Source organism: Eleutherodactylus coqui, chromosome 11 (assembly GCF_035609145.1).
Source record: "Eleutherodactylus coqui strain aEleCoq1 chromosome 11, aEleCoq1.hap1, whole genome shotgun sequence".
In the NCBI taxonomy this organism is placed as follows: domain Eukaryota; kingdom Metazoa; phylum Chordata; class Amphibia; order Anura; family Eleutherodactylidae; genus Eleutherodactylus; species Eleutherodactylus coqui.
Window position 1 is genome coordinate 33,908,932 of NC_089847.1, and position 16,078 is coordinate 33,925,009.

Genomic DNA, 16,078 nt, shown 5'->3' on the forward strand with positions numbered 1-16,078 from the left:
AGACCACAACACCTCCGGTTGATTAAACTAAAGCCATATGAATATGTTTATGGAGAAACGATAGCCTGCAAATGATATCCAGCTCTAACTTAAGGTGTCACTTCAAGATTTCCTCTCTCCTGATCCTAGTGTGTGTTATTTTTGGAGCATACGTTCAGGGCTGCCTTAAATGCTACTCTTGGCCCAGTGCCCAGGATCTCTTAAAGTAGATGACATTTTTAGACATTCGGTGTCATTTTCCTCAATATGACCTCTACTTTCATGCCAGGGATGAATCCATCCTGTTATTAATGCATTCAGTTTCATGAGGGAAGAAAAAAAAAGACACTATTCAATTTTCACACCTGAACAGAGTCCAAAAAAAAAATCCAAGTTTGCTCCTGTTATCGTTAGGTTGATGAGGAGTTGCAGTTCATCTCTCACTTTACGAGATCACAGGCCATCAAAGACCCCAAATCTACTCTATCCATTTATACAGTTATGATCACAACAATATAGAGGAGATACCAAGATCTTGAAATGTGTGACTAAACTAGACTTCAAAGTGTCCAATGACTTGATGTCTTCAGGTTTGGTTACCCAACTACATGGCTATATAAGAGAATTACAATGCTACTCAACCGAGACCCTAGATCCTTGCTAAGAGTGATGCTAGAGGCCATACTTGCTATAGAAAAAGACTTGGTAAATACATAGGATCTCCAGCTCAGGTTGGCTCCATCCATTATTATCCATCCTTCCATCGGTCAGGCCCCCCCGTTTTTACCTAAAAAGCATGAGAGAAAGCTTCACAAGCAGCAGGATTTCCTGATCCTGGAGCCATCAGCTTGACTATTTACTCTCCTGGTGAGGTTCTGTTCCTGTTGGGATTTAAGTTTTTAAAGATCTCCGAACGTATGTCCTAAATGTAAAGGGATTGTATGTGATACAGTTGTTGGATTCGTCAACCATAGAACCCTGTTAAAACAAATAAGATGTATACCCACTCGGTAAACTTTTTCCTGTGATGGCCGTAATGCAGTAGCCTGCATTCTCCTATATAGTGATAAAAACTATATCTTTTGGCAATGTTCAAACCAACGGAGACCTATTGATCTGTTTGACTTATGTGCCAAAAGCATTTCCCAATGCTTAAGCCAAATGCACTCGCTAAAAGTGATGCAAACCTAGCCTAATCTGGCCAATGCTAATACTAAGTATTCTAGTACTATGAAGGACTGTTATGTGGAAGGTACCATATTTATGTGTACAGCAACCATATAACTAATGGAGAGATAAAAGTGAATGATGAAAGAGAGATAGATGTAAGGAAGAGAGAGAGAGAGATTGCAGAGAGAGGGATAGAAAGGAGAGTAAAAACAATGTACAGAGGTAGAGAGGGAAACAGTGAGTATGGGGATGGATGCAGAATTATGCCATGTGAATGTTAGGGAGTTATCAGTCACTGTGTAGTGCATCCGTCCTCAGAGAGATAAACTACGACTGTGAGTGAGAAATAAAGAGATAAAAGGAAACTAAAAAATCAAAGCACTAAATAATGAAATAATAATAAGCAATAATACATGAAATCAGTAAGAAAGAATAGAGGAAAGAAAACAAGGAAGGAATGACGGAAGGAAGGAAGAGAAATGAGAAAAAGTAATAAAAAAAGGAAGAAAACACGGGGCAAAGAAAGGAAGAAAAGAAGGATAGGATTGAAGAAAAGAAGGAAAAAAGGAAGAAAAAAGGTAGGAAGGAAGGAGAAAACGAGGGAAGCAAGTAGTAGAAATAAATTAAATTAAAGAGCAGGGAAGGAAGGAAGGAAAGAAGGAATGGAAAGAGAAATGAGAAAAAGAAGAGAAAGTTAAAAAAAAGAAAGAAGGGAATGAGGAAGCAAAGGAAGGAAGGATAGGAAAGAAGAAAAGAAGGATACAAAGGAAGTGAAGGAAGGAGAAAACGAGGGAAGCAAGTAGTAGAAATAAATTAAATTAAAGAGCAGGGAAGGAAGGAAGGAAAGAAGGAATGGAAAGAGAAATGAGAAAAAGAAGAGAAAGTTAAATAAAAGAAAGAAGGGAATGAGGAAGCAAAGGAAGGAAGGATAGGAAAGAAGAAAAGAAGGATACAAAGGAAGTGAAGGAAGGAGAAAATGAGTGAAGCAAGTAGTAGAAATAAATTAAATTAAAGAGCAGGGAAGGAAGGAAGGAAAGAAGGAATGGAAGGAGAAATGAGAAAAAAAAAGAGAAAGTTAAAAAAAAAGAAAGAAGGGAATGAAGAAGGAAAGGAAGGAAGGATAGGAAAGAAGAAAAGAAGGATACAAAGGAAGCGAAGGAAGGAGAAAATGAGGGAAGCAAGTAGTAGAAATAAGAAAAATAAATGGAAGGAAGAAATTAAAGAGCTAGGGAAGGGAGGAAGGAAGGAAGTAGGAAGGAAGGAGAATAATTCAGAAAAAGAAGAGAAAGTAAAAATAAAGAAAGGGCAGAAAAGAAGGGACAGAATAAAGGACGAAAGGAAGCAAGGAAGGAAGAAAAGAAGGATAGGAAGGAAGGAAAGCAAAAGGGAAGGAAGAAGGAAATTAGGGTAGCAAGGAGAAGAAATAAGAAAAGGAAGGCAGGAATAATAAAGCAATAATAAATGCCATCATCATCGGGCGGTAACACTAGTAATTCTAAATAATAGCAGGATTGGGAAATATTATTGCGAACAAACAATCCCTCCCAACACTGCACAGCACAGCTGACACCAAGACAGTCTCTGTGGGTTGTCGCTGCACTCACGTATCAGAACCACGCAAAGTATGACGGAGGCCGTGATGACTGGACGACGCGTTTCAATTTTCTTCTTTAACACTTCACATTAAGAGCCAGCAATATGACTCTATAATTTATATGGGGGAGGGGAGCTGGGGGGGGGGGGATTAGTATTGGGCACCATTTTAATTTATATGACCTGAGCACTTATTTCATACATCTAGATGGTTGATTTTCTTGTAATGCAAAAGAAAAAGGGTACTGCAAAACAAGCATTTTTTGCAGCTATAGCAGTGATGAGTTTGTTATTTAACTGTTCCTTTGGTGCACTGGAACTAATGAAAAATACAATAACTTCTAAATGACAAACTCAACTCCGCTGTATCTGGCAAGCTCTACTACAGCGGTAAAATGCATCTTCATGAGTTTCTAACCCTGTCAACCTTAAGGCAGAGGTTTCAGTATCTAGACTAGCTGATTGGCCAGCTGTCTTGGCTGCCCCATACATCTGGATCGACATCTGTTCAATACATCAGAGCCCTGTGTTCTCTCATCTGGAGATAGGGGATTATTAATAAAATGAAGATTTTCCCCAAATTTTCCTGAAAGTTCTGGAAATTCTGTAATGTCATAACATATCTCAGACCGTACATGCATAGAGTTTCAGTAGAGCTTCCTGTGTAATGAGCCGTTAATCTGATGATGTCATAAGGCAGAAATACCATGATTTTCAAAACTTAATGTAAAGACTAGATTTTTAAAGTGGAGCAAATATTGTCTTTCATAGTTGGCCAAGGTGGTCTTGTTGAGTAATGAATATTCTTTACTCTCACAGTTTTGAAATTATAACTCAATGACCTCCATAAAATATTAATTACCTTGGTGAACATTAATGAGATCGTTTTCTAACGATCACGTAATTATTACTTCTATAGAGTAGTTGTGGCCAAATGCTGTCCTCGAGATTCATGTACATGTGATCTAAAAACATGCACTGAGCACCAGATTTTGGCCACCACTGCAGTAGAAGAACATAACAACTACTATAATTACCATTAATATCGTTTCCTGGGTCATTATAAAGATATTATACTCCACAATATGAGACAAGAAAGAAACATTTTCCAAGTTAGGTTGAAAACCAGAGTCTGAGAGTACTCACTAGACTCACCAACCAGTTGGGATTTACTCTGCCACTGATAGGCAACTAGAGAAATTTCCTGAAGACTAGTGTTGAATGAACTTTTGAAAAGCTTGGTTTGGCCGGTTCACTGAACTTCGGCCAAAAAAGTTTGGCTCTGTCTAAATTTTTTCGAACCAAACCGTAACTTCACCAATACCTCTAACATTGGTGTATAACATCCATGTGGTCGTCCTCCTCCTTTGCCTCAGGGGGTAGTACAGTTGACTTGCATTGCTGCGTTCCTAGGTTCAAGGATAACACCTATATGGAGCTTGTATGTTCTCCTCATGTTTGTATGGGTTTCTTCTCACACTCCAGACATAGGAACAGTTAAAAATAGATTGTGAGTTCGATAGAAAATATCAAGTAATGTAGTGAGAACTCTCAGCCACTGGTTTTCTACCCAAGGAGAATGTACAAGTCACATGCAGATGTCGTCCTTGGTCAGATTTGAACCTAGGACCTCCATACTGCAAGGCAACAATGCTAACCACTGGACCCCCACTACCTTTTTTTTTTACTTTTAGTGGGTTTAACCAGGATCAACTGCTCGAGGTTCGAGCTAATTCCTAACCGAACTTTTAGTGAAGTGTGACCTGAAGCAGGGTATGACTTCTTTGGTTCGCTTAACACTACTAAAGCCTGAAGAAACTTATGGTGAGGTAATGAGCAAATAGGGCCATCGCCAACAATTGTTATTACCTCCAATGGTAACACCTTAAAGTGGTTATCTATTTTTGAGAACCCAATAAAAATAAGTTCTGGACTCTCACGTACAAGCCAGAGTGGAGAATAACTGCAAAGAACACTCTCACTCTGGACAATCTAACACATCCTTGCATGATATGGACAACTCATTGATATCAATGGAAGATGTGTGTGTCTTCATTTCCCCAGTGATGCACATCCTATAATCAATGTATAGACACAGGATCCTTCCAACAAAAATGTATTCAAAGCTGACACCCTCTATAATGGGATCGTCCAACCAAAAACATGTCACCTCTCCACAGGATAGGTAATAGATGTTTGATTGTTGAGGATCCAACAATTGGGACCCCAAGGATCATGAGAATAGAACACTCGTGTTTTCACCAAATGAATGTAGCTGCAGTGTACATGCATGACCACCACTCCATTCACTGTTTATAACGCTAGCCAAGTGATGTGCTCGGCTATCTCCGAGTCCCATGGAGTGGTGGTCAAGCATAAGCACTGCCATGCCATCCACTTGTAGGAGTGCACTGTTCTTGAATGGGGGCAAACCCTTATAAATCAAACATTTAATCACCTATCTATGGCTAGGTGATAAATGTATTTGCTTCGATGACTCCTTAATGCTTGGATAGTCCCTCCAAAGCAATTCCATGGCGCTATCAGTTCTCACTGTGGAACATTTCAGCAGAGATATCTTCACTGTCCACCTCGCACTCCTTGAAGCATCCTGATCTGAGATCTACTTGCATCGACTCAATCTTAGCTGGATGCTGCAATGTTGTACAAAACATAGCAACTTCATTATATACTGAATCAGATTACAGGCCTTTAGGGGAGAAAAGCAAATAGGTGGTGTGAAAGACTGAATAGAGACGATTACCTTACTATACTATCCAAACACGCTTACACTCTCTGGAAGATGTTATTTCCTTGCAATGTTCCTCATGAGATTCGCTATTCCCCAACTGAGGCTAGTCAGCATCAGGCATTTAATTAACAAGTCATCATATACCTCTCTACTCATTTCATGGTGCGCTTTTACTGCCAGTGAGGCCTTCAAGGCAACAAGATCTGAAGGGTTAAATGTGAGAACATCCAGATCTATGCCTCAGCTGAATAACATGGCCGGGTGTAGTAATCAAATGCGGTAATATTTTGCATTCCTCGGAAAGCTCGGGTTCTGCTACTTAGGGGTAAATTGGGAAATCTCATAGGAAACTTATATTAATAGAGATAGTAGACGCAGTCTGCAACATTCGAGATTCACAGTCAATCACGGTCAATCACGGTACAGTCATATGCAATTTGGTGAACAAATCAAGAAGAGAGTTTTAAGAGATTCGTTCAACAGGGACTGTCTGGGGTATAATGATAGGGGCCAATGTTCATTGAATTTCAGCCCCAAAATATAGGCTTTGGTGACAAATCATGCTAATCACTGCGATTTAATTTGCGAAAATGCTCGAAAACTTTATAACTTAGTAAAATAAAGAAAAAAATTCGATACCATCACAAGAAAAAAAAACATACAAATTCCAATAATCTAGATATACAGAATTTCCAGATTATTGGATGTTCTTGATGTCCAGGGAACTCGCTACCTCCTATCCAGTCCCTCCAGAGGAGCTTTGAAGCTATTCTAGCTGCTCACCTGCCACTTATAACAAATGACTTTCACAATCGGGTGGGAGATGAAATTCATTTTATATTAGGTGCTTGTTTTTTCATTACTATTATTATTTTTCAGTTGGGTTAAATCAGGTAACATTTCAAGGCAAAATAATGCATAAAATCGCCAACTGCCCATCGCATTGCACTAATCAGTGTAACTGGAAGAGGATTTGTTATGAACATCTATATGTAAAAAAAAAAGTAATTTTTTTGTAAGGAATAATTAAAAAAGGAGGGAAATTTGAAAATAATGCTGTAAAAAGCAAATAGTGGAGGTAAAAACCTTAGCATTGTTGGATGTTTTTCTTAGTTTTTTTTTTAATATTGTTTTTTTTTTTTAAATTATCCACAAGAACGACCCTTAGGTTTCTATTCACACATGGCAGATTTTGTTGCAAAAACTTTCTGTGACGGTCTAATTCACCTGAGCGGGGCCTGCAGAAACCGCTGTGCCCAAACAGCCCCATTCTGTTGTAGAATGTTCTGCAACAACTCTGTCACGTGTGAATTTTCCACTCACTCCACTTTTATGATATATCTATACATCTCTTGCAGTTGGGTTACTCACACTGGAGCCCCAAGAATCAGCACTTAGTACCCCTAGTATTAAGTGGGTGGCATGTGCTTACAAAAATACTCAAAAATTATGTATATTAAAATGTAAAAAAATAGGCGATTAGGGGACGTTTCAACATAATCCATTGCCGATAAAAAGAAACTTGTAACAGACTTTGGAGACCAAATGGGAAACATATTTTTGCATATCCATAGTCATTATATATAGAATGTACATTCTTATTCTTTTGTATTACAAATAGTGTAGATAGTTACAGTACTGTGGAAAGTTTTGAGGCAGGTGTGAAAAAATGCCGAAAAGAAAGAAGTTTTCTCAAAAATAGAAGGCATCTAATTGGCTCCAAATTTATTCTGCAGCAGGAAAACGACCCAAAACATCCGGCAATGTCATTGAGAACCATTCTCAGTGTAGAGAACAAGGAGTCTTGGAAGTGCTGATATGGCCCCGCAGAGCCCTGATCTCATCATCATCCAGTTTGCCTGGGATTACATGAAGAGACAGAAGGCTGTGAGCAAGTCTACATCCACTGAAGATCTCTGGTTAGTTCTCCAAGATGTTTGGAGCAACCTCCCTACTAGTGTCCTTCAAAAACTGTGTGCAAGTGTACCAGAAGAATTGATGCTACAACGGGTGTTCTCACGAAATAGTGATTTAGATGTAGATTTCTCTTTTGTTCATTCACTTTGCATTCTCTTAATTGCCCCAAAAACTATTATTTTTGAAAATATTCTTTGCATTTTTTTCCCCACACCGGTCTAAAACTCTTACCCAGTGCACATTCTTTGGATAGTTTTTTTTCAATTATCCACAAGAAAGACCCTTAGAGCAGGCTCACATGTGTTATGCCCTTAGAGCAGGCTCACATGTGTTATGCGTAAAACGTTTTACCGCTGTGTGAGCCGGCGTTTCGACTGCGTATGGCAGCGATTCTAGACTGAGCATGATAGCTTATCTGACACCCGCGGTCATGTGCAATCTTCCCGTTTTGCTTTTTTAATTTCCTGCTCTGTTGCTTAGCGACGGTGTGTATAAATGCAACACTTATGCCAAGTAATTGCGTATGTACAGCATTTATTATACGCCGATAGAGAACCATAGGGCTCTAATGTGCCTAATATGCGGTAAAATAAAGCACAATGCGCTCTTTTTTACCAGTGAATTATACGCAAATGGGAATGGATCCATGAAAATCAATGTACTTTCAATGGATCCATTGACCGCGTATTATGCGCATGTACATCGCGAGTGTAATACACGATTAAATTACAGCCTTAAGCTTTTAATTATACACAGCAGATTTTGTTTAGAAAATTTCTGCGACAATCTAATTCACTTGAATGGCGCTTGCAGAAATCCACGTGCCAAAACAACCCTATTGTGTTCTAGAAAGTTCCGGCCACATGTGACTTTGCCCTCACTTATCATTCCTCTCACTCCAATTTTATGATATACCTATACTTCTCTTGCAGTTTTGTTTCTCATGCCGGAGCCCCAGGTATCAGCACCTAGTACCCCTAGTACTAAGTAGGTGGCATGTGCTTACGAAAATACTTCAAATAATGTATATTAGAATGCCAGAATTCGGAGATTAGGCAAAGTGCCAATATAATCCATCAGTAATAATAATAAACCTTTCATAGCCCTTGGAGAACAGATCAGGAAACAAAGTTTGGAATATCCATTAGTCATTCTACATAGAATATAAATTCTCATTTTTTTTGTATTACATATAATTGTGTAGCTAATTTTGATTTTTTTTCAAAAAATTCTACAATTTTTTTATTCAATTCGAAGATTATGTTTTATTTTCTTCCCTTCCGGCTACACCTGTCCGAATTCCTAAACTATTTTTTGTACTGGCCAAACATAGCAAGAATCATCTTGCATCTATGCAATAACACAAGTAAATGAGACATATCCGAGTGCGCTCTATACTACAGACATCAATGCTGCGGCTGGGATTTCTAGATGAAGTAGGGATCTAAAGATATTGCTAAATTTACAGGATTTCCCTCATTTTTGTTAATAATAATTAAAATTAAATGAAAGAAACCTATTAAAATATGACTTAATGACAAAATAAAAAATATGTATATTGTAACACTTTACCTCCACTAAAGAATGGGATACAACTGCGTGGATCACATGACCGCAGGTGTTGCCAGTTAATACGATTATTCCGCATATTACATACCATAAAAACTCTAATTGTAATATAGAAACAGAATGTGGAAAAAATATTCCATCCAGTCCGGCCGTTCCACTATGTAGGCTATATGATATAGGCTATGATATATATAGCCTATATAATATAGGCTATATGAATTTTTTTGGTGGGCGGGTATTACCACTTTGTTTTTATTTCTTCTAAGTCATAAAATCCTAAATAATAAAATAAAATAAAAAATGATGTGCAGTAACCGTCTCCGTTTTATGATCACATGACAATAAAAGTAAATTTCCTGTTAAAGAAATAATGTGCTCCAACTATCCACCCCATACATAAAACATCAGCGCAATTAAATTTTACAAGGATATATAATGCAAAGTAAAAGGATGATTGCAGGTTCATTTAAATGGGTAGCTAAAAAAAAAAAAAAAAAAAGTTAGATATACTTCTACCTGTAAGCCGGAGATCAGGGGTAAAAAAATGCCGCTTCTCCTTCTCAAATGATAAGAGAAAGTTGTCTGCAGATGAATAATTATCAAGAAACATATGTGCTCTTTAGTGTGTGACAGCGTGACCTTGCCAAGCCTACTAAAACTGCCAGTCTGACAGTGAGGATATAATCCAAAGAAAGTGTATTGAATCTTTAAACAGGCGAAAAACACCTTGTAGACCGGCCTGCTGAAAATCTCATTAGGTCTTAAATTCTGCTTACGTCCAGTTTACCGTAAATTAGTCTTCCTCCCCTATTCACCATTATCCTCCTCCCCCCATATTGCCCCACTTTATTTTATTTTTACGTTAGTTTTTTATGTTACTTTATTTTTTCGTTATTATCTTTTTATGTTACTTTGTTTTATTTTTGGGGGGGGTTTGCAATAAAACCCAATGCGCTCGCTTGCATTTTCTAGCACTGAAAGCTTAAGTCATCTGCCAGTGGAAAAAGAGGGGGGATATATAAATATACACCCTTAACACTGTCAACAACCATAGACTAAAAGGAAATGTGATTTACTGATTACGCTACAGCTATGTGGTCCCTCTTAAAGGTGCATTCTAGGCCTAATGCCAGGGTGCCGTGTTAACCCCCATTTCCTTTTAAGATTACAATCGCACTAATGGGATGGATACATACTCAAAGTAGCTTGAAGAGAACGTCTAGTTAAAAAAAAAAAGTCAGGCACTTTCTAAATCCATTCAGAATAAAAAAAAACAAAAAATAGAAAAAAATTAAAATGTTATGTTTTATATATATATATATATATATATATATAGAGAGAGAGAGAGAGAGAGAGAGAGAGAGAGAGAGAGAGAGAGAGAGAGAGAGAGAGAGAGAGGAAGAGAGAGAGAGAGAGAGAGAGAACTAGAAATCTTAACTTGACACTTAATGTGTTAAATACACAGTTGCAGCAAACTTTAAATTGACCCTTTAAGGAAATTGAAACAGTCAACTTCGGAGTTGCCGCAACTGTGCATTTAATGCGTTACATGTCAAGTTCAATTCTGCTACATGACCGGTTTCAGATGACAATATTTTAGCTCCGTATATAGTCCGTCTTTTGAAGACCGTAATACAGAGCTAATTGGAATCTATGTAACTATTCCCAAGGTCGGTTTTTAAAACGGCAGCATGATCTATTTTTTTATGTTTTTTTGCTCCGAAATTGCTATTATTTTCTATTTTATGAATACGAGTGAGTATTTGTCCAATAGAAAATAAAATATACAGAGGCGAAACCAGATCAGATCAAATACTGATGAGATACGGTTGTAATGTCATCTATAACACTTCCGTTATGAGGATTGAGATTATGAACGTGGTACAATACGCTTGTCTGAACCCGGCCTGGTGTATATGCCATTTCTTTAACTCTGTGAGGTTAGATTAACCACTAGATTTATCCGTGGTTCTATGTGAATACATAATAGCATATTGAGTTATCACATTATGTACAGCATCAAGTAATGCACAGAGCTCTCTTATGGATCTACCATATGGCTATACATATTTTCATCAGTGGACAACATAAGGAAGGGCATAATGGCTTCTATTTTTCCCCATCTTTTTTAAGATGTACATTTAGAGGAAAAAAATGCATCATTGGCTGTCCTTGTTTAAAAATGGCTGCCCTCTTCCTCCTCTCCTCTAAAGAAATCAATGAGTAATCCATTAAAAAACGTGTGCTATGGACACCTGATACATGCAAGGCGAAATCCGAGGAATACTGCTAATTCATAGTTTCTGATTCTTCCTTAGTCTTATTTTTTTTTCAAAGTCCAATGCAAATGTTAGACTTTTAATACATAATGCAGAGACAGGGGGAGAACTTCATGCAAGGTGCAGGACCACCACTCTAAAAGGTGAGTACGAAGGCTTTGTTGAATAGTGGGAAAACAGCTACATGTTTCAAAACTGGACTGTTTTTTATCGGTGGAGATTTGCCTGAGGAAGAAGCCAATACGGCTTAGAAACGTAGCCGTTTTATCCTAATTCAATAAAGCCTTCTTACTCACCTTTTGGAATAGTGGTCCTTCATTTTACACTTCCCCTAAGTTCTTCCCTTGTCTTTGCATCGTTTGTCTGGCGATTATCATGGTAAGCAGCCAAACGGAGTAGCGGACAGTGGCCACATGTTTTAACAGTTAATCATGTGCTGTATCTCACACAGCACTATTGCGGATACATTGTTTTAGTCAAGTGGGTCTGCACATAAGCCCTTGTTTCTGTTTTACCTTTATAGACTTTTAATGGAAGAAGTTTATGGCTCATCCATGATGTAGACCAGCACAATGAGCTACCCTAATCTCCGGATTCCATGTTGGGTCACTAGTACAAAATGTGGGAGGATATATTTCTAAAAAAACTAAAATTTACAAAAGTTCAAAAAAAATACTAGAAAAACATTCTACTATTGACTTCCAAGACTTAGCAATGGTTTTGACAAAGCACAGAATGATGAATCATTACAATTAACGCTTATGGTCGCTGACCAGCCTTTGCCTATACGTAGTATAATTTCTATATAGTAGTGGTACCCATTAAAAAAAGCCTAAAATAAAAAAGGGTAATAATAATAGCAATAATAATAATAATTTACTTGGGTTCCCTGAAAAAAAATGCTCCAGTTTTACAAACCAAGATATCACAATGGTTACAATATTACCTGGAACTTTTTTGTTAATGTTGGGTTTACACTATAGGAGCAAGATGGGTATTTTTTTTTTTTCTATGATGTTGTAGGTAATAATTCACCGGAGTATATGTATTCTTATTGCCCTTCGCTATCATCTAACACCAGCTATTATTTACATTCGATAAGAGGAGCACTTGTTGTAAATTACACTCTCTAGGCCGACCATAGAAGGTTATTTATGTAAATGAAGAGCTCCTTATCAGAAGCCGGGGGTAGGTTGCTATATCCATTTGCTTATCAAATCTTCTAATGGATTTATAAGAGTAATTACCCACAAAAATGGAAATTTCTATACCTATATGTGCAGAAGCCAAAGGACGGAGGAGAGTGAATGTTTTTGAATTGAGTGAAGCATTAAACAAGCTGCCTGTCTGATTCGGCAGCTACATATCTCTCCGCACGTTCCATGTCATCTGGCTAATATTAATCTCTGGGTTGTCGAGAGCTTGCCAGAGACTTCCCTGTATTAAGTAAATATTGAATTAATTTATGGCTCCTATTAACAGGTTTATTTTGGAAAATATAGAAGTAGCTAACGTCAATAAAAAGCGGCGTGCGATCTGAAATGATTTCATCCCTTTATGCTTTATGACATATTTTATTTATTTATAGGCTGGAAAATCATTTATGTTCGAAAACTGTGTTGTGGATTGTTAAAAAAAAACTCATTTGTTCTTGAACGGGGTCAAAATAATAAATCGTTCGAAAAGTAATAATAAGTCATACAAAAATACTAGTAATATATATATAAAAAAATATTTTTTTAAAAAAGGAAAAAAATAAATTTAGCATTTGAGAATATTTACTTTAAAGAAAATCTGGCGAAATAAAGTTAAAGAGATTTTTTTTAATGTAGTTATTAAATTTTTTTTTTTTGCTTTTTTTTTTTAGTGCGCAAAACCCTTTCCCAACAGCTGTCTGGCGTTCAAAAAATATGTCTATCTGCACAAAATAAATAAGAAATGTTATTTCCGTGGCATAAACTTGGCCGCGGTCCAGGCCTTCTATGCAGGTGTTGCTTAATAGGAGTTAAAATTAACAACTTTGAAGTTATTTTATGAAAAAAAAAAAGTTAAAAAATTCAAAAAAAAACAAACAAACAAAAAAAACAGCTAAAAGGATTTCCTTTCCAATCACACATTACTTAGAGGATAGCAATCTGTGGCATTTGAAAAGATAATTCTAATGTACCCTATACATAATTTACTAACTCAGTACAGGAAGCCGGAGAATATCTGATACTGCATTTGCGTCTCAAGGATATATTTCTCAAATATTATGAATGATTTGACATCAAAGGCTAAAATGCTACAGACAGAATACTGCGGTAAGTAACAGATGTCTTGCGGGATATTTTCGAAAGGCGTGCTTGTGTTTATGTTAAACCAATACGTATATCTCTATATTTGTGTGCATGTGAATGTAACTTGTTATTGCACCTGCTTGGTGAGAATATCTCACTGATGGAGCAATGTAGACCCTGTCTAGGAAAAGAGAAACCTACATTCATCGCAGGAAGGCCAAGGGTAACATAGTATGTAAGGCCGAAAAAAGACATACGTCCGTCCAGTTCAGCTTATCACCCCCCCCCCCCCCCCCAATGTAATAAATCACACGCGGCAGATTTGTTGCAGATATGTCCATTCGTTTGAATGAACTTACAGAAATTCCAACTTTATACACTTATCAGTCGCAGATCAATCTACCGCATGTGAATATCTCCTGACACAAGGCCCTATGGAGACACCCCAGCCGCCCCATTGTAAGCACACAGTAGGAAACAGTTAAATGATTTGATACATTTTGGAAGGGTCACATATTAATTGCTCACCGTGAAATGTAATTAGTGGCTATCACAGATATGTTTTATCACAGGTGACAATAAAATGATTCTGCGCTCCTCCGTTTAGGGCACCTGCAATGGCAAGGTGACAATTCAGTAGCCGGTAAATATGTTATGATATTTACAACATGATGCAAAATAACATATCGATCCCATATCTGCCTGCCGTATGGATACTGAGGTGGTAATTTGAACTTCTGGTGTGTCGTTACATATGTGCAATCTCCCTTTTGTCATTGAAGACGTGTCCTCTGCTGGGACGTCACTTGTGATTTGAGAAGTGTAGCGAAAACCTATATAGCATGTGCAGATGTAGCAGAGCTCAATCTGTTAGGGTTAACTCTTTGGATCTATGTCGTATGTGTTGCAATAACTCTCTGCAGTCCTATGCAAAACTCAGCACTGTTATAGCTACATATAAAGGCAACCCAATTTGTTTAAGCACAATGGGTGGGTGCATTCTAGGCGAGTGATCATAGCGTGCTTGGCCGATATCGCATATGGATCCCCTAATGACTGCATATATTTCCCAAAGTTGACTTCACTCACTACAGACTGCAATCAAAGCCCTCTATAGTAAAAAATCCTAAGACCATAATACCCAACGCCCCTATACAGATTCTTATTCATCTATACAACCATGTATACCTCCACTTGCAAAAATCAAACGCCTGCCTGATATCAGAGTCCTTTTAATCCCCCTATATGTATTTAGCCTATTTTATAGAATATGTATTACAATTGTATATACTTAAGAGAGAGCACTGCCGAAAACTCAATCACGGCTTGTAGTTGATGGGACACTCTGGAGAAAGGATCTTACTCCCTTTCCGAGATTTTACTTATAGGACATTTTTTTTTTACATGCAGCATTAGGTGGTACGGATCTAATCCAGGGTTCTGCAGTGGCGATTCAGGGGTTAATATCGTCATAGGCTATTGCAACAGTAAACACATTATCCTTTTATGTGCTCCAGAATGTGGATACTCCAATTTTCATGGCTCAGGAGCAGATAAAGCTACACTGCAACATTTAACCCTTGCTACCCCATATGTGTGGGTTCAATAGGCTAATATATATATATATTCTCAACTTGTCATATACGATCCATAGATCAGATCTCTCCAAAGTGCTATTTCTATTTACCCTTCGACTAAAGATTTACTAGAATATGGACTTAAATTAACCAGAATATAGATCCGTAATCATTATCCAAACAACTGCCTACTGCAAAGGGTCAAATGTCAAAGGGCATCGGCTCTGGGATCATTCCAGGACCAATGCCTACTCTGGTGTTCTAGGATAATGATATAAAATGATATAATGCACTGGATAGAATAGCAGTAACATGCACCCTGGTATATATAAATGTATATCAGGGTGTATGTTACTGTATATATATATATATATATATATATATATATATATATATATATATACACAACTCCCTATACAGGAGTCCAAATGATTCTCCTGTAATATCTCCTACGTCAGTAGATTGATAGGTGATCATGACACTAATTACTATTGCAATTAGAGGCTGTGTGTTTGTCATGGAATATGCTACCACTAACACAATTGTCAACTATGCTATAGACTCAGCGCACTTTGCCGCGTGTAGAAGTTTATTAAAATACATTTATTTCATAGAAAAAAAAATTTCTATATAGATTGTATGGGGTATTATGACCTAGTCGGAATAGTGTCCAGAAAATGACAGCCTGGTGTAAAGTCCTTTTAAACGGCAACATAAAAGTAGCAAAAAAGGAAAATGAAGAAAATAAATAAATAACCAAAACAATAATAAATAAATATAAATAACTCAAACTTCCATTCCAAAATATAATGCACTCTGCCTGGTCCACCGCATAAAGCAGAATATTTTTTTTTTTTTGTACACCAGACTCTACTGTGAATATCGTTTTGTGTCACCTGCTACATTTGTAACCGACCCTCCATCACCTCTCACAGAAAACATACATCCAAGCCCAGTACAGAA

General features: G+C 37.3%; 1 long non-coding RNA gene across 1 annotated transcript in view; it reads right to left on the minus strand.

Annotated features, from left to right (window-relative positions):
• The window catches only part of LOC136582580 (uncharacterized), a 60,308-nt gene extending 46,172 nt beyond the window's left edge, over nucleotides 1–14,136 (minus strand). The window contains exon 1 of the long non-coding RNA XR_010787195.1: nucleotides 14,067–14,136. This is a non-coding gene — a long non-coding RNA (uncharacterized lncRNA). The remainder of the gene's footprint in view (nucleotides 1–14,066) is intronic.
• Between the last annotated feature and the right edge of the window lie 1,942 nt (nucleotides 14,137–16,078).